This window comes from Pinus tabuliformis, chromosome 3_2 (genome assembly GCF_031772625.1).
Source record: "Pinus tabuliformis cultivar Carrire ecotype Pingquan chromosome 3_2, CPIR1, whole genome shotgun sequence".
In the NCBI taxonomy this organism is placed as follows: Eukaryota; Viridiplantae; Streptophyta; class Pinopsida; order Pinales; family Pinaceae; genus Pinus; species Pinus tabuliformis.
The window spans coordinates 402,418,333-402,446,218 of NC_142302.1; positions in this window are offsets into that span (position 1 = coordinate 402,418,333).

Consider the following 27,886-nt stretch of genomic DNA (forward strand, 5'->3'; position numbering starts at 1 on the left):
ATTTAGCAATTAGATATGTTAACATGTAGTTTATATGAGAATACAATTATTTATCTATTTTTTATTGTGCTGAGAGGTGCTCTATATCCCAGTATAGGGGGGATGTGTAGGCATAATATAAGAAAGACAATATGTCAACCTTTTCTAAATGTTGGCTCAATATGGGAAATGTATATGCATAATATGATGACATGTAGTTTATAGGAGAATTGTTTTCTTGAATTTTTTTATTATTTCACTGAGAGGCACTCTACAACCCAATATAAGGGAGATGTGTAGGCGTAATGTAAGAAAGATAGTATGTCAACAATTTTTTAAAGTCAATTCTGGCCAAGGCCTACAAGCATGAATATAAATAGAGCGGACACCTTTAATAGGCTTCCTTTCATCATTGTCGCTTCCTTCCATTACCGCCCGCATGCAGGTGCTTTCTTTGCTTTTGGATCACACTCTCTAAAATTATATATCTATTAGAATCACCTCCCCATCCATAGATGCTCTTGAAGGGGATACTTATCCAGTACAAATGATTAATAAATATCATAATCTATTGTTGTTGGGTCGATTGTTCAATCTGTAGGATCTGATATTTAGGACGATTAGTAGATTGAAATATTCTTGAACATGGTGGATGTGTCTACAAACCTTAGCCTGCTCCTTCACGAGTTAGTAATCCATACACCATACACCAACTGATACTAACGTCAAAGGAATATGAGAGTGTGAATTTCAATTCACAATCAACTACAATGCGCGAACATTTTTAAAACCCTAGGTTGTTACAACAACAAAAGAGAGAGGGAGGACACCATGTTTAATAGAGGTTAGTGTATTTTTTATTTCTTCCATTTATATTAAAATCTTAAGTGTTTTGTTGAAGGCATATATATTTACAAGTGATTATGTAGAGAGCAAGGGATTTTAGGTTTCAATTTAATTAGACTAAAAAAAACTATGGTCACAATTATTTTTTTGTTATTTTGTTTTTTTTGTTCATACGCCCCAAAAATTATATTTCTAGTGAAGATGTTGCTCATAAACGAGATTTACAACACCCTCAAACATCACCTATTTGCATCTCACTTATGTAAACATATATAAAATTTGATGTATCTGACTATAATCTCCTTCGGAATATTGCAACCAACATTCAAGAACTTGAAGGGAAAATTAATCTTCTGATGCAAGTTTGAAACTATGTAATAATGCTCTACTTTTTCCATCAACTTTCAGACACTGTCAAAATTTGCATGCTACACTAGTTTCAACAATTTGACTTGCAAGAGGTGTTGGTATTCAGGTAACACAATGGATAAAATTCAGGAAATTGCCTACAAAAAAAAGAGTCTAGATTAGAAGAGCTCAATGTAAATAGTACAATGATTAGGTTCAAAAAGTTTGGTGGGTTCGGGAGTTGGGGGTTGGTAAAATTTATAAGGATGGGATTTTGAAAGGTTTTGTAGATACGAGACATATAAATTTGTACTCAAATTTTTACTAAAAACTCTAGGTATTAATCTTGAGTCAGAAATTCAAATAATCACATAAAAATATTTAAACATACATAAAACTATTAGAAAAGAGAAAGGAGAGACAAATAAGTCTTAATAACATATAACTTCTCATGCCCAGTATGGTAGAGATGTTGTAATAACCTGTAAACATTTTGACTCGACCAAATTACATAAAAAAATGAATTAAACAATAATAATTATTATATTTATATTGATATTTATAATTAATAATTAAAGAAGCCTAGATTCATCTTAACTTTAGATTTATCAAGCGCTAAGAAAGGTCAAATCTCTTAAGATGTGATCCTTTTTAGAGTGAAAAGAGATTTGATCACTCTTAGTGTTTGGTAAACCTAAAGTTAAAATAAGTCTAAACTAATTTAATAAATAAATATTTTTAATAAAATAAATTTAATATTTAAATATCCTAAATAAATTTAGTAGTTAGATATGATAAAATGTACTATGAGTTAGATCTGATAACATGAAGTGCAAATACATATGAGAACTATTTTTTTTTTTAAGTTTTAGTAAGCTACTATGCAATTTTTTTATATAATCTTTTTAAAATATCGAACATAGAATAAAAAAAAACAAAAATTCAAACATTTAAGAAACACAAATTATAATATTTAATTAAAAGTTTAATAGCTTGTCTTGTGAATCAGCGAAATTACAAGTTTAGTTATTGATAATACTTAATTAAAAGTTTAATAGATTGTCTAGTCAATCAGCGAAATTACAAGTTTAGTTGTTTGTTAGGTCTTGATAATGTTTTTTAAGGAGGAATCGAGATTGCTTAAATGCATTAAGCATCATAAATTTCTTGTCCATTCAATAGACACATTAAAATACGTTACCTCAAATCAAAATTGAAAACATCATCCTTTTAACCCTTTAACTTTCTTTTAGTTTCCGTAGATTCACAATAACGCTAATCTTTTGAATTAGTAAAAAGTTTACACCTAAATTATTATTTATTTCTATCTATATTTTTATATAATGGATTCACTTTTAAAAGTTTTCACTTTTTAATTAATGAATAGATTGTATATTAGATACACTTTTAGGGTTTTCACTTTCTAATTAGTGAGTAGATTGTATATTAGATTCACTTTGGATAGGGAGTGGATTGAAAAATATCCTAGACTTTATAAGAAGCTAAAGGTATTGAAGCAATCATTCACTATATGAAGAGGACGCGAAGATTTTTTCATTGTGAAAAGTCATGGAAGGAGTTATTCATATTATTGTATTGTGTTGTATTTTTTTGCAGGGTTATTTCTTTGTGTTGTAAGTTGTGCTAATAGGGTTGTAAGGGAGTAGATAGGCCAACCCTACAAGGGGTTTAGGGTTTGTTTTTAGTGTTTTCAATTAATGGATTTCTAGTTCATTGTAAAATAGTTTGATTTTTCTGATTTTTTCATTGTGAAAAGTCATGGAAGGAGTTATTTATATTATTGTATTGTGTTGTATTTTTTTGCAGGGTTATTTCTTTGTGTTGTAAGTTGTGCTAATAGGGTTGTAAGGGAGTAGATAGGCCAACCCTACAAGGGGTTTAGGGTTTGTTTTTAGTGTTTTCAATTAATGGATTTCTAGTTCATTGTAAAATAGTTTGATTTTTCTTTGAGGAATTTAACACATTAATGGAATAGGGTTTTGGATGTTGCAAAATTTTATATATGATTTTGTGAATGATGAAGTTAATATAATGAGAGTTAGAGGTGCAACTTGAAACATTTATTGGTTTTCCTTGTTAACTGTTTGTAGGATAAATCATGGTGTTTATTTTTGGATGATATATGTGCTTGCTATGCTATTTTTTCCTTTATGTTTTAAAACTTTTAAGCTCAAACATACAAGGGTGGACAAATACATTTGAGGTTGCACAAATTTTCTTGTTGGCATAATAAGCTACTTGGGCATTGGTTGAGTGAATTGTTGAAGTGATCCAACTTGTAGGAGGCTAGCATTTGGATGCTTTAGGGTTTCGATTGACAAATTTTATAGGAAATGTACTTTAGGCAAATTTTATCATATAATCAAGTTGTAAGTAGGTGGTTGTGATCCCTTTTGTATCATTATAACATTATTCACATCAATAAATTTAAGGCATTCACCTTAGGTGCTAGCCAAATTTTTGTGTTGCGGTCTCTTTGTGATTTTTTAATATTAATGTTCCTTGAGTTATTTTGAATGGCTAAGTATTGATGAAAATTGGCTAAGTGTACTCTAGGGATGCTTTAAGGCCACAATTGAATGTGTGCCTATTGTTAGATATCATAGTTGTGTTGAACTTACTTGCACATTTTACAAAATTGTAACTTATGCGTGGTTATGAACATACTTTAAGTGAAGAGGCATAGTTTGGTTGTAGTAGGTGTAGGTTCTTCAAGCCCTTATAGTTGAGACAACATAGTGTTACATGACCAAAGATAGAAAAAATGAAAATTTTGAGTAAGACTCTTAGATCTGTGATAGTGGGTATTGGAGTTTACTTTTCACCCCACTTTTGCAAGAAAGGTGGTATAAAAGTGTAACTTCTATAAGAAATTGGTTTCAAAACCTTGTTTTATGACCTTCACCATGTTTCAGAATGAAAACAATCAGTAGAGTGGTATTACTTGTTTGAAACAATTACACCATTTATTGGAAAATATTGGGAAGGTTGGTCCCTCATGGAGGTAACATTTAGAAGCATAAGTGTTGGAACACAGGGGGCTTCACTCAATAAAACTTTGACATATCACATGCGTTCGTGGCATACTACACCATACTCTTAATTTGACTACATAATGGAAAATACCTCGAAAAATCATATTATTTAACCCCCTACCAATACGAACCCAATACACCTTCCCAATTTAAAAAAGCCCTAATTTCACTAGATATTATAGGTATCCATTTTTCATCAACATTTTTTATACCCCTTTATATTTTTTCATTAACTTTGAGCTCCATTTTTTTTTATCTGCCAACAGGAAAACCCTTTACCCCCTATATATCCCCCAATATATTATGTCATTTTTTCCTCAATATACATCCCCCAATATGAATGTACGTGGTATGGTATTTGTCCCCAGTGAATCCCCTGTGTGTTGGAATGACATATCTTCCAATAGTAATTTGGAATAGTTGTAGTAGATGGTGGTTATCAAATGAAAGTGGAGGATGATAACACAAAGTTACTATTATAGGTCATGCTTGATCCAGGAGTGTCTTAGTTGGGTGCCCCATTGTGTGTTGAAATGTAATTTGATGAAGTAAAGTTGTATGCAATAGTCACGAAGGACAAACTTCAAATTGTCTTGAGTTGAAGAGTATTTGAGCATAGACGTTCCTTGACAAACCTTTTGAAGGTGACACTATATCATAACCACTTGCATCCCACTTCAAGTATGGGAAAAAGTTTAGTTTCTTCTTGCTACATTTCAATTCATTTAACCAGTTATGAACAAATATATTATGTGGAATATAGAAGGGAGTAACACTCCTTAGAGGATCCTTTGCAAAGAATAAGTTCCTTTTCTAACAACCAAGGATAAAAACCTAAACTAGTTTTGTTATGTCGACTTGATTGTCAATGGAAGAATGGTGTAGGAAGTGGTAGATTTAGGTGTATCACATGACTTCTCTGAGAAAGAGTTTACAAGTGAACTCAAACTTAGAGTCGGATCATGCAATGCTTCAGTTAAGGAAGTCAATTCTAAGGATAATGCAATAGTTGGGTTTGTATATGTAGTTCACATTCAACTAGATAAATGAAAGGGCCATGCAAATGTTATAGTATTACAGATGGATGACTTTGAAGTCATATTTGGGCTAGACTTCCTAAGGATAACTCAATTAATTCTCATGCGATTTATGGAAAGTTTGGTGATATTTAGTAGATGGAAGACTTGTATGGAAAAGAATCCCAACAATAATGTGTGGATGGTTTCTACATTAAGCATGAAGAGGGTAGCTCGGTACCTAAAGCCTCATATTTATGTTGTAGCATTGATTGGAGAAGCATTTGAGGGTGAAGTGGAGACAATTTCTCTACCAACACCTATCGATGTGTAAGATGAGGATGCTTGAGTCTTTCCCTAAAGTGCCCCTACCTAGTCACACCATTGAGTATCATATTGAGTTTGAACTGGGGTTGCATCCTCCTTCTTAACAAATTTTAGGATCTCAGTTGAAAAAATTGAGATAGAGATTTATTGAGCTCAGTAATACTTCTAGGTCCATTTTTTACACAACAATCCTCTTCCAAAAGAAGGACACACTATAATGAAGGGTTTTCTTGGAATATATTGCATTGAACAAGTACACCTTCAAGAACTGATAATCCTTACCTTGAGAAACATATTGTTTTCATAAGTTGGCTATGGAAAATGTTTGATCAAATTTAGACTTAAGGAAACGATACTACTTGTTACCACACAAATTGACACCTTTGCTCAAAGTCCTAAAGATGAGTGCTAGCCTTATGGAACTTGGAGGTTGGCCATATGTTACCTCACCTACTCTCTTGATCTGAAAGTGGAATAGGTGATTTCTACCTATTTTTCCAAAATCAAATGAAACAAAAAAAATACTAGGACTGTGTTGACACTTTAAAAGCATGAAAATGGGTCTTCATAAACAACATGTTTGTTTAGTGTCCCTTCAAGCATGAATTAGTTCTCATGTGCAAGTTAATCATAATGAACATAACACATATAATTCATGTAGGCATAGAGAAGAGCAACACAAGGTTTGATGACAGAGTTCACCCCTCCTGGGCTACATCTCCGGGTCTGTCAACATGACTAGACCACTCATATTTCAATGTAAAAATGAAGTACATAAAGTATGTTGATGACCATGTGGCTATTTCCCTTTCAAGGAAATGTTCTCCTATAGAGAACTCTCACATAAAAACAACATGACAACCTACAATCACCATGTAAACTACAACAATACAAGGAGTCTTCTACAAAGACCCTAGACCTCATCTGAAAATGAGCATACATGCAAAAAGAAGGACATAATCCAAGCTTCCCTCATCTTGACATAGAGAGAAAAATGTCCAAGAGTTGAACCCTGCAAGTATCAGCTATTGCAAATGAATTCTGAAGGTGAAGAAACCCCTACAAGGTCTTCTTCATGCTCAACACCCTTAGAAAATGCTACCAATCCTTGCTTGATCCATACACCCCTTAGCCTCCAAACTGAAAAAATTCCATATAGATGTGCTCAAAACATAAAACAAAGGTCACAAATGGATTCAAAACATCCAAAAACCCCAAGTAGCCTCTTTTTGAGCTCCAATTGGTGAAAAACTCAAAAAGTTATGAGCTACAAGCTCATCCATGAACTTGATTGTTAACCATCCTATAATTTCGCCCTTTTGGCTAATGATCCTAAAATTCCACCCTTAAAATTGTTAACTAAGAGACAAATTTGCCCTTTGTAGGTGCAATTTTTTGGACCATTAAATTGTCCTCTAACGCCTTGGGTCCAAAATTTGTGGCCATATCGACGCATAAGGTCAGGGGTTGGGCCTTAATGCCTGCCCTCGATGGCCTAACCCCTTAGAAGTCAAGCTTAGGGTCATATTGCACCACGGGTCCATGGGCTGGGCTTTAACACCCGCCCTACCCATCAGAGCCCTTTTCTTTGTTGGGGTCACATGTGGTCCACGAGACTTGGGGTTGGCCCCCCTTCTTTGGCTCCTTCCGCAAGTGCCTTTCACCTCTGCACGTAGAGTCATGTGGAAGGTCATACGACCTGGATTGAGGCCTTCCCTTAGCGCCTCTGGGCGGGAACCTTTGCTAGCCTCGGCCTTGGGCATATGATAGTGGTTGTGACCTTGGGTTAAGGCCCTTACCTCCGCCCTTCGATTTATTCACACCGGGGAATGAAACACAGTCCGATGGATTTTGGTTGTTGGTGTTGGGACCTTGGGCCTGGGCTAAGCCCTATCCCTTGGCTGCCCCCGCCAGTCCTGTAGTGTGGGGTGTGGCCGGGGCCCTAGCCCCTTCCCCCATATGCACATACATAAACTTCAAATAGGATTTCGGTGCTATGGTTTACAAGAACCACTAGTGGTGGAGCACTACACTACCACCATGAAGGTCTCAAGTTGGAACCTCGTAGATGCCCACTCTGGCCATATGAAAATGTTTTCCAAGTAAGATGAGAACGCATGGCTGCCATCGATTGGCCCACATGGCTACCACCGATTGGCCCATGTGGCTTTCTAATATTGGTCCACCTAAAAACCAATATCAACCAACCAAAAACCTATGAATTCTTAACCAATGGAGAAAGGCCAAGTGGAAGTTTGCCATTGGTCCTCAAAAACCCAAAAAACACAGTCAAAACCCAAATTTTGCCTTTTTTTGCCTATTTGGGAAAACGGTCAGCCAACTATAACTTGAGCTCATGGTGTCAGATTGAGGTGAAACGAATGTCATTGGATTCAAAACAATGGAAACTATGATTTGGAACTTGTTTCAATAAGTTCTAGGCACTTTCATTTTCGAGCATAAATTTGATCACCTGATCACTCCTCCCCACTAGGAACTTTTGGACTCCAAAATTTTACTTCCCTAGTTCATATAAAGAGGCTACAACTCAAAAATACCCAAAAACTCAATCCAAATTGCAAAATTTTCAATTGACAACATTGGCCTTGCCTACAAGCACAATCATCTTATACAATCTTGAAAACAAAGATTTGATTCACACAAGTTTCATCTTGAATACTTGTATCAGTGAACATGTGACAATTTGTAGACAAACTTGAACGAAAAACTTTGTACAATCACAAAAAATTCCTTGAACACGTGGACTTATAAAATTCCAGTACATACATCAATGAAAACATCTACTTGTTGAACATAGTGACAATGTTGTTCACTTTACAAAATTACCTAAATAGGTAATGACAACAAGTATTTACAAACAATTTACAAAACATATTTACAACAAGTCTACCCAAATCTTGCCTCTCCTAGGATTTTGGGTTCTCTTCTTGCACCATCTTGTTTTGAAGGTCGCTTAGGATTGTGGAGAGTCCTCTTTTCTACCTTTTGCATTATGCAACATAATTTCCTTACCTTTCCTTGAACGAAGCTCTGGATGAAACTTCCAACATCGTTCAGTGCCATGTCCATGCACTTTGCAATGAGTGCAGAAAAACTTCTTCTTGTTTGCAGACATAGAAGCTCTCTCATGCAAAAGAAATTTGTTATGTTTGATGCCTAGAATTTCATTCATTCTTTTAACCATTACTATGTGTTGCTTGCACACAGCTATGCAATGGTTAGAAGCATCACAAAATGTACAAGGGTATTGATTCCACAAGTATTCAAAATTTCCATGCATTGGAAAACACTCTTGAGAGTTATACCTATCTCTAGAGTTGCAACTTTGATAGTTGTCACAAGGTGATGGCATCTCATGCTTAGATGTTTGATGTACCTCAAGCCTTTTGGATCATTCTCCAAACTCCCTTCGACTATATTCCAACCCTTAGTACTTTCATATTTCCTCAACCATAATCGGATTGGTAATGCCTTGACCATTTTTTCCAAGACCTCCACCTTCATATCCCATCTTAGAAAGAAACCTCATACCTATACCCTTGGTATGTTTCTCAAATGCTGCAAAAGAGTTATTATGCAAATGAATGGAAGGAGTAGTACTTGAGATACTGATTACCTCTTTAAACTTGTCATGCATCCTTTTTGCTTTTGATGATGACGATGATGACCAACTTGTAGATGAATCTAACCATCCACTCTTGTCCACTGCCATAGGGTGTGCTTCTTGGATATGCTTGCAAAAATCACATGCATCATCTTCTACATATGGTCCAAAACCACTATTTGAACCATGAGCACATACTGGCTTCATCTTAGAGGTATCTTTTGTTGGTGCAGGAGTAACACTTTCTGCAACTTTCTCATCAAGCACTTGCTGCAACATAAAGTGCATGTGCCTCTTCTACTCTTTAGCTATCTCTAACATCCTTATCAACTCTATGTTCTCCACTCGAAGAGCCAAATTTTTCTCCTCAAGCTCTTGGATACTCTTTTTGCTGCCAATATTGCAACTTGGTCAACTTGTGCTCTGATACCAAACTAATCTGAAAGTGGAATAGGTGATTTCTGCTCTTTTTCCAAAGTCAAATGAAACAAAAAAATAATAGGACCGTGTTGACACTTTTCAAGCATGAAAATGGGTCTTCATAAGAAACATGTTTGTTTAGTGTCCCTTCAAGCATGAATTAGTTCTCATGTGCAAGTTAATCATAATGAACATAACACATATAATTCATGTAGGCATAGAGAAGAGCAACACAAGGTTTGATGACGGAGTTCACCCCTCCTGGGCTACATCTTCGGGTCTGTCAACATGACTAGACCACTCATATTTCAGTGTAAAAATGAAGTACATAAAGTATGTTGATGACCATGTGGCTATTTCCCTTTCAAGGAAATTTTCTCTTGTAGAGAACTCTCACATAAAAACAACATGACAACCTGCAATCACCATGTAAACTACAAAAATACAAGGAGACTTATACAAAGACCTTAGATCTCATCTGAAAAATGAGAATACATGCAAAAACAAAGACATAATCCAAGATTCCATCATCTTGACATAAATAAAAATGTCTAAGAGTTGAACCTTGCAAGTATCAGCTGCTACAAATGAATTTTGAAGGTGAAGAAACCCCTACGAGGTCTTCTTCATGCTCAACACCCTTAAACAATGCTATCAATTCTTGCTTGATCCATACACCCCTTAGCCTCCAACCTGCAACATGGCCATCTATATTTTCTCAAAACATAAAACAGAGGTCACCAATGGATTCAAAACATCCAAAATCCCCCAGGTAGCCTCTTTCTGAGCTCCAATTGGTGAAAAATGCAAAAATTTATGAGCTACAAGCTCATCCATGAACTTGATTGTAAACCATCCTACAATTTTTCCCTTCTAGCTAATGATCCTACAATTTCACCCTGAAAATCGCTAATTGAGTGACAAATTCACCCTCCATAGGTGCAATTTGTTGGACCATTAAATTGTCCTCTAATGCCTTGGGACTGAAATTTGTGGCCATATGGATGCATAAGGATGAGGGTTGGGCCTTAATGCCCACCCCCACCGGCCTAGCCCCTTAGAAGTTAGGCTTAGAGTCATATTGTGCCATGGGTCCATGGGTTGGGCCTTAATGCCCACCCTACATGTCAGAGCCCTTTTCTTCTTTCGTCGAGGTCACATGCGGTCCACGAGACCTGGGGCTCACCCCCCTTCTTTGGCACCTTCTGCAAGTGCCTTTTGCATCCATGCGTAGGGTCATGTGGAAGGTCATACGACCTGGTTTGAGGCCTTCCCTTAGCACCTCCAGGCTGATGCCTTTGCTAACCTTCGCTGCGGGCATATAATAGCGGTTGTGACCTTGGGTTAAGGCCCTTACCTCCGCCCTTCGATCTGTTCGCACCAGGAAATGAAACATAGTTTGACGGTTGTTAGTTGTTGGTGTTGGGACCATCGACCGGGGCTAAGGCCTAGCCCTTGGCTTCCCCCGCCAGTCCTGTGGTGTGGGGGGTGGCTGAGGGCCAGGGGTTAGCCCTGTCCCCTTCCCCCATGTGCACATACATAAAATTCAAATAGGATTTTGGCACTATGTTTTGCAAGAACCACCGGTGGCGCAGTTGTGGAGAACTGCACTGCTACCACGGAGGTCTCAAGTTTGAACCTCGTAGAGTCTCGATCTAGCCATATGCAAAATTTTACCAAGTAAGAGGAGGCCACATGGCTACCACCGATGGCCCCATGTGGTTTCTTGTTATTGGTCCACCTAAAAACCAATAGCAACCAACTAGAAGCCTGCGAATTCTTAAACAATGGGGAGAGGCAACCCAAAAAAGCGCAACCAAAACCTAAATTTTGCCATTTTTTGCTTGTTTGGGAAAACGGTTAGTAGGCTATAACTTGAGCTCCCGGTGTCATATTGAGGTGAAATGAACGTCGTTGAATTCAAAATGACGGACACTTCAATTTGGTGCTGGTTGCAATAAGTACTAGGCATTTTAATTTTTGAGCATAAATTTGATGACTTGATCATCTCCCCTACACTTTATACTTAGGAAATAGTTCTTAATCAAAGGGGGTTTCCCCAATGGATTAACTAAGTTCACTTGATGTAGTAGGAGTGGGAGTAAATAGAACCTAGAAACAATTGGTATGGGAAAATGATGTAAAACATGGGCTTGGGATGATGAGTAAATGGAAACCAAATTCCTATGATGCTTAATCTATGGATTCTAAGCTACTCTTGAGTATTTTCCTCTTTGCTTTGTTGTTTAATGTTTCCAAACATCTTGGAAGATTGACTAGTGAACATAAACTAAGAAATATGAACTATGCAAGTAACAATGGAAGGATACTCTTATACAAAAATATTTAAGTATTATAAACATGAAACTAAAATATAAACCTAGATATGGTATTCAACCCCAATATGTTATAGTTCATTTTAGAACTTCATAAAGAAATGAAATAAAGAGAAAACCATGGTTCACTTGTGTTTCTTGCTATACAATATCTCTTTCCCTAACAAACTTGGAATGACAAACCTTTCTATAATTGATCTAGAACAAACATTAACAAATAGAGAAGATTGTGTAATAGCTTTGTAAAGGTTTGACAAGGTTCTTCCCATTATTTTCCACTGATGCAATCAATTGTACAAATAGAGAGAGTAAATCCTTATATAGATTTTAGCTCTAACTTCTTTTCAAATAAATATTATTTCCTCATGAGCTCCTCTTAAAGATATACTAAAATTCTTACAACAACTTCCTATGTGGGAAAATTAGGTCAATAGACCATAGAAAAGTGCTCAGATACAATCTTATAGTTGGTTCTTGTGCCACATCACCTTTTTCCACCCTTATCATCATGGAAAGGAAAAATTTGGATGTCATTTGTCTTCCTCGCGTGAAAAATAATAATAGAAGTATTGGTCAAATAGGTAGGGTGAATTTCCAATATATGTGCATGAATGCCAATGTGAAAAATTTCATGATGAAGGTGTTTTCCTAGAAATAACCACTTTCAATATTTGATATTAATGAAATGAAGTGTTATTTATGCTGCATCTCTGTATTTATGGTTATATCTGTAATTTGTTGTGTTCTTGTTTAAGTTCAGATCAGTGGTGTTAGAGCGGTCTGCTCTTTCTCTATTTTTCTTTGCATGTCCCCAACGAGGTCGGGATATAAGGAGTTAGGGCTCAAACTGGTCGAACCTTTGCAAGACCAACCTTGCAAATCTCGATGACCTCCCATGGCGGAAGAGAATAAAGACGAGGGGGTAGGAGATCCTTTCAAAATCTTGCTCGAAGAAGCCCTCGAGCGACAGAGAAATGCAATGCTGGACAACTTTGCCCAGATCCTTTAGCGACTACCCAATGGCGATGAACCTCCTTCCAGCACCTACTCTGGAAGTGCCACACCCTTTAAGGTACAAGTTAACTTTGACATCCCCATATTTGAGGGTCAGATAGATGCAGACATCGTAGATAAATGGTTAAATATGCTAGAAGGATATTTCTCTGTTCATGAATTTTCTAGCTGAGAAACGATTACTTTTCCACTTCTCAAAGCCACTCCCATGTCAAGGACTGGTGGGAAACCTACTATAAAAATAAGGATGAAAGTACACCCTCACTATTTTCAGCTGCACCCACATGGAATTCATTCTAGGATGCCATCAAGGAGTAGTACTACCATGTCAGGAGCTATGATGATAAATACATAAAGTGGACCATGCTGCAGCAGGGAAGGGACCAAGATGTGCCAAATTTTACCAATGTTTTTCATACCCTTCGCATGAAGTTGGGTATTAAGGATTCTGAGAAAAATTTGGTACTCAAGTACCGCGATTGCCTACATAGGTACATCCAGGATGAGATGGAGTTCCTGGACATCTCCTCACTCGGCACAACATACCATTACGTTGTCAAGATCAAGCATATGTTTGAACAAAAGAAGCGAGCCTTTGGATCTACGAATCTGAAGCAAGGGAAAGGTACCCCCAAACCAAAGAACAAAGAACAAAGCCAAAGCGGCGTGACTCAAGACAACTTGTCGAAGCCACAAGAGAAGAAAAACTCCACGAAGTCAAAGAAGGACACAGGAAAGTGGTGTGAATTCTATAAGAGCCCCACTCACAACACAAGTGAGTGTCAGGCCAAGCAGTCGTTGGTGGCCGAGTTGAAGGCTTTATAATCAGATGCATGTTTTGACTTTGAGTCAGAACCTGACAAGAGAAATGATAAAGGGAAGAAGATTATTGATGCAGAGCCCAGCGCCACTATTTCCACCACCAATATCCAGGAGAATGAGACCGGATATCCAGAGGAGGGGGAGCGTCTCATCCACTCACAAATGTGGGTGAATGGTTCTCTGCTACAATTCATTGTTGACAATGGGAGCCAAAATAACCTCATTTCAGCAAAGGTTGCGAAGCAGCTAGGCCTATCCACCACACCACACCCGCAAACGTATAGCATCCAGTGGCTGCACCAAGGACGAGATCTCCGAGTCAGCTAGCAGTGTCGCCTTCCCTACAACATCAAGCCCTTCACATATGAGGTATTGTGTGATCTTGCTCCTCTTGATGTTTGTGATGTATTATTAGGACAACCATACTTGTGGAAGCGAGATGTTGTATATGAGTCGAGACCTTGCTCTGTTATTATTTCTTTGGGTAATAAGTTATACAGGATACCTGAGGTAGCTTCGCCCACTGCCATCTCTTTGATTTCTGCTAAGAAATGAAGTTATATCATCTCTCGAACTAGAAAATTTGTTTTCTTTTTTATTCACTCTCAAAGTAAGGGGAAGATCCTAGCCACATCCATGATCCCCAGAAAGGGTTCCTCCATGCAACAAAAGCAGGTGGATACGGTTGTAGAAGAACACAGGGAGATCTTCTCCTCACCCATAGGGGTACCCTTGCACTGTCAGGTCAAGCATACGATCGATCTGACTCTCGGAGAACCTCTACCGAATGGGTTGATATATCGCCGCTCCATTCTGGAAAATGAAGAGATCAAGCGGAAAATCCAGGGTTTGCTGCAATTAGGACACATCCGCCAGTAGTTTACGATATATTGGAGAAGTCAAATGAAAAGTACAAGAAACAACATGATCAACATCGGGTGCCACACAAGTTTCAGGTGGGCAAAAAAGTTTGTTTTCATTTGTGGAAAGAATGCCTTACTAGAGCCCATCGGATGCTCATACCACTCCGATATGTTCCTTACACTATTACCAAGGTTGTGGGAGACAATGCTTTGGAGTGAAGCATTCCCCTATTCCTTGGATTGCACCCAATGTTCAATGTGGATCACCTTCGACCATGCTTAACATCATTACTGGACACATCAAACATTGCACAACAACTCACACCAGCAGAAGTTTCCCCATCTCATGGAGGCACTCAACACAATGGAGACCATTGCTTCCTAAGGGGGGAGGATTTATCCAGGTGGATGTGGGTAGCCACCTAACTTTTCCACTTTGACCCCCATCGCTGACTCTTTCAGTATTTTAGTTTCCTTAATTGTAGCACAATTTACTATTTTTGGCAGTTTTCGGGTCCTGGACTTCCAGAGCCGTTTTTAGGCCCTAAACAACGTTTTTTTTTGGGAAACTGGGGCTAACATGGGTTCATGAATGGTTCTAGTTGCTCATAAGTTGTAATCCTTAGATAGATATTTCTAACGAGGCATTGTGTTCGTTAAACGAAGATCGTATCCTAAAGTTATGACCCTGGGAAGTTGATGTACCAATTTACCCAAAGAGGGCCCATATTTTTGGCGCTTCATCTCATAGGGTTAGGTTTTTGGATGTTTAGGGTTTTCCATTATTTATCAATAATAAATAGGCCTTCGAGCCTCATTGTAACATATTTCAGAGGCATGTATCCATCACATCTCTTCTCAGAGATAAGCTACCATCGCCCAAGTTAGGCTTATTGTCATTCTGTTTGTAAGCATATTTTAGTATTTGATATTAATGAAATGAAGTGTTATTTTTGTTGCATTTCTATATTTATGGTTCTATCTATAATTTGTTGCATTCCTGTTTAAGTTCGGAGCAGTGGCACAACGGTATGCTCTTTTTTTTTTTGCATGTCACCAATGAGGTCGGGATATAAGGAGTTAGGGCTCCAACTGGTCAAACCTTTGTAAGACCAACCTTGGAAATCCCGATGAATTCCCATGGCGGAAGAGAAGAAAGATGAGGGGGCAGTATATCCTTTCAAAATCTTGCTCGAAGAAGCCCTCGAGCAACATAGGAACACATTGATGGACAACTTTGCCCAGATCCTTCAACGAATACCCAAGGGCGACACATCTCCTTCCAACAGCTACTCTGGAAGCACCACACCCTTTAAGGTACAAGTTAACTTTGACATCCCCATATTTGAGAGTCAGATAGATGCAGACGTCATAGATAAATGGTTAAATCTGCTATAAGGATATTTTTATGTTCATGAATTTTCCAGCTGGGAAAATATTACTTTTTCACTTCTCAAAGCCACCCGCCACGTCAAGGACTCATGGGAAACCTACTGTGAAAAGATGGATGAAAGTACACCCTCACTATTTTAAGTTGCACCCACATGGAATTTATTTTAGGATGCCATCAAGGAGTAGTACTACCATTTCGTGAGCTATGAGGATAAATACATAAAGTGTAACACGCTGCAGAAGGGAAGGGACCAAGATGTGCCAGAGTTTACCAATGTTTTTCATACCCTTCACATGAAGTTGAGTATCAAGGATTCTGAGAAACATTTGGTACTCAAGTATGGTGGCTACCTAAATAGGAACATCTATGATGAGATGGAGTTCCTGGACATCTCCTCGCTCGGCACAACGTACCGATACGTTGTCAACATCGAGCAAAATTTTAAACAAAAGAAGTGAGACTTTGGATCTGCGAATCTTAAGCAAGGGAAAGGTGCCCCCAAACTGAAGAACAAACGACAAATCCAAGGCAGGGTGACCCAAGACAACCCATCGATGCCGCAAGAAAAGAACAACACCACGAAGTCAAAGAAGGACACATGAAAGTGGTGCGTGTTCCAGAAGAGCCCCACTCACAACACAAGTGATTGTCAGACCAAGCAGTCACTAGTGGCCGAGTTGAAGGCTTTAGAATCAGATGCATGTTTCAACTATGAGTCAAAACCCGACAAGAGTAATGACAAAGGGAAGCAAATTATTGATGCAGATCCCAATGCCACTATTTCCGCAACCAAGATCCAGAAGAATGAGAGAAAAGATCTAGAGGAGGGGGAGCATCTCTTCCACTCATAGATGTGGGTGAATGGTTTGCCCCTGCAATGATAGTGGGAGCCAAACTAACCTCATTTCAGCAGAGGTTGTGAAGAAGTTGGGCATACTGATCACACTACACCTGCAACCATACAACATCAGGTGGCTTCACCAAGGATGAGATCTCCGAGTTAGTTGGCACTACCAGCTTCCATACAACATCAAGCTCTTCATAGATGAGGTATTGTGATCTAGCTCCTCTTGATGTTTGTGACGTATTATTAGGACAACCATACTCGTGGAAGCTACATGTTGTATATGAGTCGAGACCTCACTCTGTTTTATTTCTTTGGGTAATATGTTATACAGGATATCGGAGGTAGCTCCCCCCACTGCCATCTCTTTGATCTCTGCTAAGAAATTCAGTAAGATCATCTCTTGGACTAGGAAATTTGTTTTCTTTCTGATTCACTTTCAAATTAAGGGGAAGATCCTAGCCACATCCATGGCCCTTGGGAAGAGTTCCTCCATGCAACATAAGAAGGTGGATGCAGTTGTGGAAGAACACTAGGACATATTCTCCTCGCCCAAAGGGGTACCCTTGCACTGTTAAGTCAAGCATCCGATCGATCTGAATCTTGGAGAACCTCTACCCAACAGGGTGATATATTGCCACTCCATTATGGAAAATGAAGAGATCAAGTGGAAAATCCAGGGTTTTCTGCAAAATGACACATCCACCAGCAGGTTCACGACATCTTAGAGAAGTCAAATGAAAAGTACAAGCAGTGAAATGATCAACATTGGGTGCCACACAAGTTTCAAGTGGGTGACAAATTTTGTTTGCATTTTCATAAAGAACACCTTACCAGAGCCTATCGGAAGCTTAGACCACTCTGATATGTTCCTTATACCATTACCAAGGTTGTGGGAGACAATGATTTGGAGTGAAACATTCCCTCATTCCTTGGCTTGAACCCAAAATTCACTATGGATTGCCTTCTACCATGCTTACCACCATTACTAGACACATCAGACATTGCATAACAACTCACACCAGTAGAAGTTTCCCCATCTCATGGAGGCACTCAACTCAATGGGGACCATTGCTTCCTAAGGGGGAAGGATTAATCCAGGTGGATGTGGGTGGCCACCTACCTATTCCACTTGGAACCCCCCCACTGTCTCTTTCAGTGTTTCAGTTTCCTTAATTGTAACACAATTTACTATTTTTGGCAGTTTTTTGGGTCCTGAAATTCCAGAGCCATTTTTAGGCCCTAAACGACATTTTTTTGGGAAAACTGGGGCCAATAAAGGTCATCAACCAATTTTGTATAACTCTTTCTAACGAGGTATTGTGCGCGTCAAACGAAGATCGTATGCCAAAGTTAAGACCCCGAGAATTTGATATACCAATTTACCCAAACGAGGTCCATAGTTCTGGTGATTCATCTCCTAGGGTTAGGTTTTTGGATGTTTAGGGTTTTCCATTATTTCTCAATAATAAATAGGCCTCTGAGCCTCATTGTATCACAGTTTAGAGGCATGTAGTCGTCACATATCTTCTTAGAGATAAGCTACCATTGCCCGAGCTAGGCTTATTTCCATTCTATTTGTAAGCATATTTCAGTATTTGATATTAATGAAATGAAGTGTTATTTCTACTACATCTTTGCATTTATGGTTATATATATAATTTGTTTCATTCATGTTTAAGTTTGTATCATTGGTATCAGAGTGGTCTCCTCTTTCTCTGTTTTTACCCACATTTCCCCAATGAGGTTTGGATATAAGGAGTTAGGGCTCAAACAGGTCGAACCTTTGCAAGACTAACCTCACAAATCCTGATGGTGTCCCATGGAAGAAGAGAAGAAAGACGTGGGGGCAGGAGATCCTTTCAAAATCTTGCTCGAAGAAGCCCTTGAGTAACAGAGTAATGCACTGATGGACAACTTCTCCCAGATCCTTTAGCGACTAATCAAAGGTGACACATCTCCTTCCAACAACTACTTTGGAAGCGCCACACCCTTTAAGGTACAAGTTAACTTTGAGATTCCCATATTTTAGGGTAAGATAAAAGCAGACAATGTAGATAAATGGTTAAATATGCTAGAAGGATATTTTTATGTTCATGATTTTTCCAGCAGGGAAAATATTAATTTTTCACTTCTCAAATCTTCCCCCCACGTCAAGGACTAGTGGGAAACCTATTGTGAAAAGAAGGACGAAAGTACACCCTCACTATTTTCGGCCTCACCCACATGGAATTTGTTCTGGGACACCATCAAGGAGTAGTACTACCCTGTCGGGAGCTATGAGGATAAATATATAAAGTGGACCATGCTTCGGAAGGGAAGGGACCAAGACGTGCCAAAATTTACCAATGTTTTTCATACCCTTTACACGAAGTTGGGTATCAAGGATTCTAAGAAACATGTGGTACTCAAGTACCGTGGCTTCCTACACAAGTACATCCAGGATGAGATGGAGTTCCTAGACATCTCCTCGCTTAGCACGACATACCGATATGTTATCAAGATCGAGCATAAGTTTAAACAAAAGAAGCAAGACTTTGGATCTGCGAATCTGAAGCAAGGGAAAGGTGCCCCCAAACTAGAGAACAAAGGACAAAGTGTGACCCAAGACAACCCATTGAAGCTACAAGAAATGAACAACACCAGGAATTCAAAGAAGGACACACGAAAGTGGTGCGAGTTCAATAAGAGCCCCACTCACAACAAAAGTGAGTGTCGGGACAAGCAGTCATTGGTGGCCAAGTTGAAGGCCTTAGAATCATATGCATGTTTGGACTCTGAGTCAGAAATCGACAAGAGGAATGACAAAAGGAAGCAAATTATTGATGCGGAGCCCAACAACACTATTGCCACCACCAAGATCCAGAAGAATGACACTGAAGATCTAGAGGAGGGGGAGCATCTCTTCCACTCATAGATGTGGGTGAATGGTTCACCACGTAATTCATTGTCGATAGTGGGAGCCAAAAGAACCTCATTTAAGCAGAGGTCATGAAGCGGCTGGGCCTACCAACCACATCACACCCGCAGCGATACAACATCGGGTGGCTTCACCAAAGACAAGATCTGCGAGTCAGCCAACAGTGTCGCCTTCCCTACAACATCAAGCTCTTCACAAATGAGGTATTGTGTGATCTTGCTCCTCTTGACGTTTGTGATGTATTATTAGGACAACCATACTTGTGGAAGTGACATGTTGTATATGAGTCGAGACCTCACTCTGTTATTATTTGTTCGGGTAATTTGTTATATAGGACACTGGAGCTAGCTCCTGTTATAGAAATTTTTGGGCACTACAACCCCAAGCATGAAATGTCCATAAACCAGGGGCTCCTAAGTCCCTAAAAGTGTTGTTATAACCCCTAAAGGAACAAGGTCAACAGATTATAGCTTCTCCCAGAAGTTCTCCATGAAAAACTGCTCAGAATTGGTCAAAACAGGATCATTTCAGCTGCTCCACTGGCCAAGTGCGTTGCATCTCACCTAAATACACTGTGTGGGTGCGTTGCATTTCAAAAATCCCTTCTATGGGGTGCGATGGGCGAGAAATGACAAATGGCAGTGTCATTCCGCGAGGTGGAGAGGCAATGGAAGCTTCCAGAATCTTCTCCTATGACACTTGGCTCTCTAAATTCGACCAAGGATGAGTAAGAGATCATCAATCTCCAAGTGGAAGCAAGAACTATCAGAGGGAAGACACTAATCAAATCATAATCTCACTCATCTCCATTATAGATATCTATATATGGATCCCTCATCCCAGAGATCCAGAGGCTGGAATTTTGCATATTGTAAGGAATTGCTGTTGGTTTCTTGAGACAAACATCAGATTGTTGGGTGATCTAAGCTTTGTATGAGGTGAAGAGGGGCTTATTTGCTGAGAGGTTGACGCTGGGTCAGAACAACTGGTTGTAACTCCTCTTGGCTCTTTCTTATTTATCAATAAAAGTTATTCAAGTTTTCCTCCATGCTCTTGTATCATTGATGTTTGCTGCATTTGTATGGTCAATTTACATCTGATCCTAGATTATTTATGATTATAGATCCATGTCTTTGTATAGTGCTCTGCTACTGTGATCTTACAGGTACTTTGTGAAGCTGGGCATGCAAGGGAGCAGGTAGCGAAAGACTATCAAAGAAGAGAGGAATCAAATCAGGAGATTAGCGCAAGATAGAGGTTGGTCTTCTTGTTCTTCTCTATTTATAATTCATAAAGGAAAAACGAAAGTAGTTTTTCTCTGTTTGTTTCTAAGGCAGCTGTCACACCTTAGTGGGATAGAGCAGTTCTATATAGACACTTTTCCCTGTAACAAAATGGCGACTCCACTGGGGAAGAATTAGTTTGTTTGTTTATCATTCTTTGTTGTCTGTTTCATAAACTTACAGGTAGTATTCGAACTGCATTTGCCATAACAAATGCAAAGTAGATAAATGCTACTTCAATCCATCTACTGGATCTGTTTATGATTTAAACAACTGATTCACAAACTATCTGATTGCCCTTGTGATAGCTCTTAGATCCTCCTTAGATCTACCCCTGATTGTTGCATTACTGATTGTTTTTTTGCTCGGCCAAAACCCAAGAACTGAACTGCAAACTGTGACCCAGAACCCAAACAGAATCTTGTTTCTGGCCCAGCGCAGGTACTGTTCAGAGAATCTGAGCTTCAACGCACTTCCCGAGTGGACAAGCTGCGCTGCATTTCAAATTCTCTGTGTTACAGGTGCGCTGATCAGAGTAGGCTCTGTGTAGTTTTGGATTCTGTGATTCATTCTTTCCAGTTCTATTCCTGAATTTTGCTACCTGTGATCAGTATATGTCTGTTTGAAACCCCTTTTCCTTGCTGTTATTCCACCTCCTTTGTACAAAAGAGCTGTAAATGTTTTTGTGTGTTTGTTGAGTCATTTTCAGTTCTCCTTTGCAAAAGTAGCATAATCGTACTATCGTCCTTTGATTTGAAACTGTCGCAAGTGTCGATTTCGATCATAGGAAAGAGTTTGATTGCTGTTGATGGTCGATTATCCTATTACTATTGTTTTTGGTCTGAATTTGTAATTTTCTAGTGTCAAGAACAAGTATTCATCTCAAAATCGTAAGGTGTTGTGATCGTCTCCATTTTTGATTTCGAAAAGAAACTTGTTGATATTTGTCGCTTGAAAAGAAATTCAGATTTGTGCATCAACTTTCTTTTTAGCATTCATATACTAAGAAAGTCGAAAACAAATACATGCATGTGCATTTGCATATAGACAGTCTGATTGGCTTGATTTAGGAAAGTGCATTTAGAGTGTGCTCTTTGCTCTTTGTGAAAAGATTCTGTCTTTCTTTCCTTAGTAGCTAGGATTTTCATTGCACAAAGAAGAGAAAAAGTTTGTTTATCATCTTAGATTGCATTTTAGGAATTACATCTACATCTCGCGGTGAACCTAAAAGGCAAACTTCATAAACAAGATCAACGTAAAATAAATTCAATGAATCTAACAACGCTTTGGAACTTAACGCACAACATTTAGAAGTCTAGGCTAGAGATGTATTCCGCCGTCGTAAAGCCTGGTAACTGTTGTTCTCACTGATGGTTGGGTGATTCCTCCACTTTGAGACGATAAGTGCCAGTACAGACTTGTGCTCCCACGTACCGTCGAGTACATTTTGGGAGACCCCAATAGGCTTAATCCTTTATCAATAGGAAGTCGTGTCTGCCGCCCTATCGATCGCAATGCACTGAACAAAGCATTCGGGAAGATTGACTGCCGTACCGTAAAAAGTATTCTGCAGTTTTGCGATTGGTTTGGTAATCCCTCTACCTAGATTTCCAAAGCAGTCCCTTTCATTCCTTTTCAGACTCTTTAACAGAAAAGGTCCATCTGAGCACTTGTCACTTCAGGCTCATTAAAAATCGAAGGAGACTAGAGTCATCTTTTGTTTTTTCTCGAATATTAAAAACTGAAAAAGCAAGTTGTGTCAAAGCGTCTAAAATTTATTTTAAACGGAATATTCATTACCCTTTCCTACGTTGATCTTGGGTTGAGAAAATGGAATCCACCAACCAAGGAATTCCCCTTGGAGGAAATCCCAGTCCCTTCTCCTCTTGGGGAGATGTTGGTGCACCCCATATGGCCACATTATCGCTTCCAGGACTGACAATTGGTTTGCCTGTATGGATTTTCTCAACCTCTGTCGTTCAGAACACTGCAATTCCTGAACAATCGAATCAGCAACTAGACGAGTCCAGAGTTACCCACCAACCTTCTACTTCCTCTGATTCTTCCTCTCCTCCTTCCTCTTCGCTTGACGGGGCTGGTAAAGCCAAAAGTCAAGTACCCGAGAAGAAGAAGGAAAAGAAGAAGAAAGAGAAGAAGAAGAAGGAGCCAAAAGCGAATTGGGGCAAACGAGCGTCGTCTACCGAAAATCCACACACTGCACCGACCAGGCCTAAATCGCCATGTGTCATTTGCAAAGGAGACCACTATCACAGAGATTGTCCTTGCATCCCTTGGATCTTAAGGGACTGGTCTCCTCGTTTGCACAACCCGGTGTCGTCAACCTCTGATGATCATGTTGAAAACACACCGTCAACTAGTGAAAGTGAAGCCCCAGGACAAAAAGGAAAATATAGATTTCCTTGTAAACTGTGCGAAGGCGATCATGCCATCCACCGTTGTCCCTTCTTAGACGAAGTTAAAAGAGTTTTGGATGATCGTCCGGTTTCATCGTTACGACTTCCTCCTGGATATAAAAAACTCTTGCCGAGTCCATCACTAGTTGAAAATCCGGCTGGCCCGCTCAAGTGGTCGGCTGAAGCATCTATCATTGAAGACAAACCATCTGAACCCATACCAGACGAAAGTCAAAAGGTCGAGGCGGCAGTTGACCCGGTCTTGCCTTCAGAGGTTCCATCTTCAGATGATACAGTCACCGAAGAGAACAAGGATGACACCGTCCAAATTCTTTTCATAAGCACAGACTCCAATGAACATGGGGGCAATTTACCTGTTCCTTTACCGCAGGAAGGAAGTTCGTCAGAGTCATACCCGGCCATCTATTTGGTCCCACCTCCAAGCAACCTAGTTGTCTCCAACTGGAATCAACTAGGCAGACCCTGTTTACCAGCTAGTGTACCATTCCGAATCATTGTGCAAATATATAGAATGGTTATGGTTGGTACCATCATAGATGAGGGGGCTTCTGTGAGTATCCTTTCCTCGACTGCTTGGAAAGCACTTGGTTCGCCATCGATTTTGCCTGAGATGAGAAATCTAACAGGCTTTGATAAAGGAACCAGTCGACCGTTAGGGATCCTTCCCAATGTGCCCATAACATTGAGGGGGAAAACCGTTCACATGAACGTAATGGTAGTTCAAGGACCCTTAGATTATAATCTACTCCTTGGACGAGACTATATTTATTGCATGGGAGCAATTGTCTCCTCACTCTTTAGAGTAATGTGTTTTCTGCACGAAGGAAGAGTGGTCAAGCTCGTAGACCAACTTTCATTTCCCGGATCACGCATAGCAAATAGTCATATACCATCCCTGAATGGTATTTTCACGCAAGAAATGTCTCAATCCCCAGTCCGTCCACCCGATGAGCGCGAGTGATTCAGGGGGACATGACTGAAACCCAGGGGGCATGCACCCTGGTCTGCTTCGGTAGGAAAACTTCAGGTATAGGGTAGGTTTCCGCGAGAGAATATGACTAGTCTGTACTCCCGTCCGTGATTGGAAGAGGGGGTTATTCTAGAACAAGATTCTCTTGTCAAAGTTACGTGAGTGGAGTAGCCTCCTTCACTCACCTTTGTCTATTTTGGTAAACATCGCCGAAGAAGTGTTTTGTTTGCGCTGTGAATAAAACAATCTTTGGGTAACCTGTAAGAGGTAGGCCTCTCCCGGTAAAACAAATGTTTTAACGGAATAAAGAAGGGGTAACCTTGAAATTCTGTTTTATACCTGGGGGCATGCAAGCCTTTTGGCGTGCAAGCGAAGAGCGACTATTTATTTTTTTAAATTTGTAGGTCCTCTAACCCTTTAAACTCGTAGGATTGGTCGTTTCCTAACTTGCATAAAGAAAGGATGTGGGGCAAAACTCTAAAAATTGCTGTTTTTATATGAGACGTTCTTATCACACGACTGGATTAATCGAGCAGTTTTAGCACATAGTTCAAGCTCGTTAAAAAATAAACATAAGACATGAGCAAATGTTTCCCCTCGCGTTTAAGCTCATTAAAAAATGAACTATTCACCGGTAAATAACCATCGTGAATGTAGTACTTCAGCCATTAAAGCCTTGGTCATGTTTGCACCATCACCTCCACTTTTGCATTGGCCGATCATTCACCTCCATTTGATTGTTTACCCTTTTTGAGGAACAACTGCGAAGAGTGATCTCACTAGCCATCCTTGTAACACTGCAATGATTGGAAAATTCCAAACCTTACCTGGAATCAGTTGCTACCCTTTTTATCGCTCATTCCTCAAAAGACGAGTCTCCTTTAAGCTCTTTTCAACTGACTCGTAAAATATGAAAAGATTGCCGAGCCATTGGCCTCTCCAGCTCGTTAAAGGGGCTGGAAGTGCTATCTCTCTTCTAAATTTTAATCTTTTTGGACCTGAGAGATTATTACACAAAAAGATCGAGCGCTTGTTTTGTTCGACTCGTTAAAAGTATCGAAAATTCATCCCTTCTGTATTGTTTTATACTTTTTCGGACTTAAGGGATTAGATGACGAAAAAGGAATTTTGGAGTTACCTTTACGTTCCTTTTCATACTCTCTAAAATTGACAAGGATCGAGTTATCTTTGTCGTTAAACTCGTTAAAAGTTTAAATAGCGACAAACTTGTCTATAGACGAGAACGAGTTTCACTATCGCTAGGCTCGTTAAAACATAGCGATGGGTTTGCCCGAAGGGCAAATTATAGAACAAGCATATGTTATCCTCCTCAAGCTTGACAAAAATAAAGAGGTACTGGTCAGCAATGACTGGGGAAAATTGGGAAGAAAACTTGAAGGAACTTTGTTGGTAGCAAGTCGCTCTTGAACATGACACTTCCACTCCGTGTCCGAGTCGGGTTGGGTTGTTTCATTCACCGGTCACATCACCATGGTCCCACCATACCATCCACATTTGGGGTTAATGCTATCAATCCATCACATCAGTGTCGCTGATATGTTCAAGAGAAGTCATTCAGAGAATTCACCTGTGTCTCACCCACTACCATACATTTATACTCCATTCTTTCATGACCGCCACCCTGAACCTTATATCACCAGATTGTTTTCACCTCCATTAAAATCATTTGCTCCGTTCCGTGTCATTGATGTGGGATTCATTAAGGCCCTCCTATGACGGATCGCTTCTTGTCGACATCAGCTCATTATCCAAGAAGTTGATCTAGGAACACCCCATTCAGTACTTTGAAGCTTGCATGCCCCAATGGCAAGTTTCTCACTTCCGGCGACAGGTTCACATCAATGGCCTTCGACCGAAAGATTTTGCATGGTGTTCGACGCCAAGTCCTTTATTCACACCACGTGAATTGTACTGCAGTACCTTGGGGGTCATTATCATTATCGGTGATTCCTCTCGTGCCTGTTAACAACTTACATAATTGGCTGGTAATCAGGCGATGTCTTTCCATGTTCGACTCCAGAACAGCTTTCACATGGATCGACTTGTACTTCGAGTGAAGATCGAACGAGATTGAAGACCCCGGATCTAGTTTCATCCATCCGGGCTGCGATATATATTCAGGAAAATAAAGACATCAAATGTACATCAGTGCTGCACAGATAATCATCCAATCAAAAGGATGATGGCTCTATCAGAATCATCAGTCTACACTCAGACGATTGTCTGTCCTATGTACATGAAAATGAATTTATAAAGCTGAGCATGGGAATGCCCGCCTCAGCTAGATCATGGAAATATTATGAAGATAATGTATTGTATTGTATCTTATTACAGGTCTCCTCCTAGCTTGAAAGAACTCTGGATCCTCATAATAAAGCATTTCACCCGACATCAAAATATTAACGACCTCATGCTTTAGGGGGCAACTGTTATAGACATTTTTGGGCACTACAACCCCAAGCATGAAATGTCCATAAACAAGGGGCTCCTAAGTCCCTAAAAGTGTTGTTCTAACCCCTAAAGGAACAAGGTCAACAGATTACAGCTTCTCCCAGAAGTTCTCCATGAAAAACTGCTCAGAATTGGTCAAAACAAGATCATTTCAGCTACTCCACTGGCCAAGTGCGTTGCATCTCACCTAAATACACTGTGTGGGTGCGTTGCATTTCAAAAAGCCCTTCTATGGGGTGCGATGGGCGAGAAATGACAAATGGCAGTGTCATTCCGCGAGGTGGAGAGGCAATGGAAGCTTCCAGAATCTTCTCCTGTGACACTTGCCTCTCTAAATTCGACCAAGGATGAGTAAGAGATCATCAATCTCCAAGTGGAAGCAAGAACTATCAGAGGGAAGACACTAATCAAATCATAAGCTGGCTCATCTCCATTACATATATCTATATATGGATCCCTCATCCCAGAGATCCAGAGGCTAGAATTTTGCATATTGTAAGGAATTGCTGTTGGTTTCTTGAGACAAACATCAGATTGTTGGGTGATCTAAGCTTTGTATGAGGTGAAGAGGGGCTTCTTTGCTGAGAGGTTGATGCTGGGTCAGAACAACTGGTTGTAACTTCTCTTGGCTCTTTCTTGTTTATCAATAAAAGCTATTCAAGTTTTCCTCCATGCTCTTGTATCATTGATGTTTGCTGCATTTGTATGGTCAATTTACATCTGATCCTAGATTGTTTATGATTATAGATCCATGTCTTTGTATAGTGCTATGCTACTGTGATCTTACAGGTACTTTGTGAAGCTGGGCATGCAAGGGAGCAGGTAGCGAAAGATTATCAAAGAAGAGAGGAATCAAATCAGGAGATTAGCGAAAGACAGAGGTTGGTCTTCTTGTTCTTCTCTATTTATATTTCATA